The sequence below is a fragment of the Rattus norvegicus genome, chromosome 7, assembly GCF_036323735.1.
Source record: "Rattus norvegicus strain BN/NHsdMcwi chromosome 7, GRCr8, whole genome shotgun sequence".
Taxonomy (NCBI): domain Eukaryota; kingdom Metazoa; phylum Chordata; class Mammalia; order Rodentia; family Muridae; genus Rattus; species Rattus norvegicus.
In genome coordinates, this window is record NC_086025.1 from 69,408,574 (window position 1) to 69,412,020 (window position 3,447).

Below are 3,447 nucleotides of genomic sequence, written 5' to 3' on the forward strand. Positions count from 1 at the left end.
AGAGTTGGGTCCTATAACCATCCCTCTATATTTTTAAATGTTATCTTTTTTTCCTCTGCAGATTATATGAGCCAATTTCTAGCTTTATAGCACATGTTGAAATAAATTTGCTAAGTAATAAATAAAACAAAATTAAATAAAAGTTGTTATTGTCCCTTCTCCTTGTAGACTAATATTTAATTTGTCCAAGTTGAATATTTTAAAATTTAGTTTTAAGCTTTCAAACATAACCTACAAATCTAGTTATTTTATTTGTAAATATATTGATTTTTATTTAAAAATAAGAATTTGTTTGATTCACTGTTTGTTTATAAATTTAAAAGGATGTAATTCCTTCAAACAACTGACTTTTACATTTGTAGCTTAATTTCCTAAAACACCTTAAACAATCTTTAGAAATTACTGCCTTTTATTTTTTGAAATGCCTGATGGAGCAATACTTTCAAATCTAGCAGGAAAAAATCTTTCTATAGCCGAAGTAACTCCTGTGATAAACTTGGCTCTTCTATGTAACAAATTGAGTTTGCATGAATATTCAAATCCTGTTTAAAACTATATTTAGTTGGGGTTGGAGAGATGGTTCAGTGGTTGAGAGTACTTAGTGGTTTTTTTCAGAGGACCTGGGTTGGGTTTCCAGCACCCACATGAGCAGCTCAAAGTCACCTGTCATTCCAGTCCCAGGTGGGCTAATACCTGTCATTCCAGTCCCAGGTAGACTGACACCTGTCATTCCAGTCCCAGGTGGGCTGACACCTGTCATTCCAGTCCCAGGTGGACTAACTGTCTCTTCTGACCTCCACCAGCAGCTGCACACAGTGGTATAGTCAGCTAGTTATGTAAAACTGGGAGATTTTTCTGGAGGGCAATATTGGAGCAACAGATTAACACACTATACTTGATTTATTTATCCTTGTACTGGTTATACCTACTGTGCCATCAAGGGATGAGGACTGTGCCTTCAAACTTCACCCTTGTCCACTTTTATCATAGCCTCTTTCATTTTTAACACGTGAGTCGGTAGGTCTCCGCTGTCTCCCTTAGGGTATAGCTTCTTGCTAATTGACTCTTCCATCCCTTATCAGTTTGCAAGTCTCGTTTTGTTTTGCCATCTCTTTCACTGTTGCAGAAGTTAACTAGACTTTCACCTAGAGCTCAGAGCCAAGCTTAACTCTCGACTGAATGTGCAGTTACTGTGGATGGACGTTCGAGTGTGCTCAGACCAATGAGCTATGAGCCCCAACCCCCATCATGTCCCAGCTGCATCCTCCATTTTCTGTCTTATGCAGAGCAGTGGGGCGGTCTTAGACTTTATTGCCTGAGGATGGTGGAGGAGCACTGGAGGAGCTGTGGGCTGTCAGGAACATACATTTTCAGTGTAACTTGAAACAAAATTATTTTTTATTAAAACTTTAATTAGCATAAATTAATTGTACCCAACGGGTTCCTCTGTGTTTTTCATACATGCCTCTAATGTGTTCTGATCATACTCACTCTGCTTTGCCCTCCCCTACTCCTGCTGATGCCCTTCCCTTTCCCAACTAACAGCTCTTCTCCATGTGCCTTCATGTCCATGTGCGGGGCGTGTGACCCAGTGAGGGGAAAACAAAGTTTAATTGTGTTGTCAAAGCAATCATTCATGTTTTGGGAACTATTTGAATTAAAATGCCTACTAATCTCTATTTGTTGAAATTTTAATAAAAAATAATTCAAGATAGTGATAACTGTAAAAACAATTGAAAATCCATAATACACTGTTAGTTAACACAGGTATTGTTGGTATTCTGTCTAAGCTCCACCCCCACAGCTACCTGGCAGCTGCCAGGTAAGCTCCACCCCACAGTTGCCTAGCAACAGCCAGCTGTGCCTGACTATATAAGGGGCTGCTTGCCCTCTCCTTTCCCTCTTACTTCTCCCTCTTACTCTTTGCTCTTCTCTGTTCTTTCCCCCTTTCCCTTTCCCGCCATGTACCTATGGCCGGCCTCCTTTCCTCTCCTCTTCTTCTCTCATTAAACCTCTCCACATGGAACCATGTTGGCTTGGTGTGTTCTGTCCAGGCACGGGTCGAGATTTAAACCCTAACAGGTATTCTGCATCCATCCTGGTAACCACCAATCAAAGGTATGTAGTCCTCAGACTGACCATCTCAGGAAAACCAGACCAATGCAAATTCTTTTCTGTGTGAACTAATGTCATGAGACATATACGTCTTTCTAGACAACTTTTTAAAGAACCCAATAAAACAAAAAACAATAGCTCATTGACACTTAAATCACTTACAGTATTCTACTTATTGGTACAAATATTCAAAGTTCTAGAATCCCCAAGGTCCTAACACACAGGAAACTGCCTAATTCAACGGGCCATATTCCTAACAGAAAACAACACCAGCCATCCAGCAGTATTCTTGAAGAGACTGCAAGTGTATTCATTTGGAAGTGTTGATATCTTGGTTTTCTTTTAAAAAGAATAAAATTCTTAACATTTTAAAGATAGGTAGGTACTTTTCATACATAATGAGGCCTCTACTTTTGTTTTCTCCCATGCTTTCTGATATGTTATTTCTCCGACGATGAGATGAGACAATTCAAATCAGATTAGATTAAAGGCAGATTTAATGGGAACCTGCTCTCAGGAGAGTTCACTGGCACCAAGGAAGGAGGCTAGGGATGTCCCCAGGAGAAGGGAGAGAGAAAGAGAGAGGGAGAGAGAGAGACAGAGACAGAGACAGAGACATAGAGCAAGCAGAGCAAGCATTATGTCTGGATTAGGGGGAAAAGCCTCTGGGAGAGGATTCTATGGGGAAGAACCTCTAGGGCTAGAAAGTTTTGGGACTGTGGGATGCAGGGAGAACCTGGAGGCCAGGCCTGCTTGGGTGGTTAACTATGCACCTCCCTTGCCCCTGGGTCTGAAACCAAACACATCCTTTCCATTCAGCCTTGCTTTGGCTTTGGAGGTGGCTAAGGGTTTTTGTTTGTTTGTTTGTTTTAGTGCTATCTTCAGGCAAACACTAGAGCCCTGCCCCATCCCCCTTTCCTTTCCCACAGCAACGGGATCCCTCTTGTGGGCAACAGCTGCCCCATGAAGCCTTTTCATCTCTCTGGAGTGACAAGCAGCAGGTTTTGAAAATAAAATTGATGTATTTCTTTTAACATGATTTATCTGCCCCTCCCCCCACATCGAACTTAAACTTCCATAAGGATGATTAAAAAAAAGGGGGGGGGGGACCTCTTCAGGCAACCGTGAAATGCCCAGAAGAGTGGAGAGGAAACTGAAGGGCGGGACTTTGGTAGCCATGTTAGCACTAAAACAGAGCACAGAACATAATGAAATTCTTCCTTAATCACTTTGTATTGTTTAGAAGTGTTTGAAAGAAGCAGAACCTGACAGACTTCTCACCTGAAGGCTAGGAGGAGGCAGTTGATGGCAGTCTCCTTGTCACTGTAGTCT